This window comes from Pseudophryne corroboree, chromosome 5 (assembly GCF_028390025.1).
Source record: "Pseudophryne corroboree isolate aPseCor3 chromosome 5, aPseCor3.hap2, whole genome shotgun sequence".
NCBI lineage: Eukaryota > Metazoa > Chordata > Amphibia > Anura > Myobatrachidae > Pseudophryne > Pseudophryne corroboree.
In genome coordinates, this window is record NC_086448.1 from 757,760,410 (window position 1) to 757,760,741 (window position 332).

Below are 332 nucleotides of genomic sequence, written 5' to 3' on the forward strand. Positions count from 1 at the left end.
CTTATGTATTGGTGTGAAGTTTTCTCCCTGGAATTGTAACAATTAGACATATAGTGAAAAATATCACCGGAAGAGAACATCAAAACAAATAACCAAACGATATATTATGCCTGGCTCAACTCAAATTCCTGAGTGTATCTGGGATTTTCAAAATAGAAGGGGAAAAGAAGGAGGAAAGTGATTCTTGGTCCTGTGTCCTGGGTTTGGATAAAAATACCTGCAGTACCCGGTATTCCCTGGTGGTCTCCCAACCAGGTACTGACCTGGCCCACAGTGCTTGGCTTCCAAGATCAGACGAGGTTGGGCATACTCAGTATGGTCTGACCGCAGGT

The 332-nt window shown here is 43.7% G+C and overlaps 1 pseudogene; it reads right to left on the reverse strand.

Annotated features, from left to right (window-relative positions):
• Positions 1-214: 214 nt before the first annotated feature.
• Positions 215-332, reverse strand: LOC134930111 (5S ribosomal RNA; annotated as a pseudogene).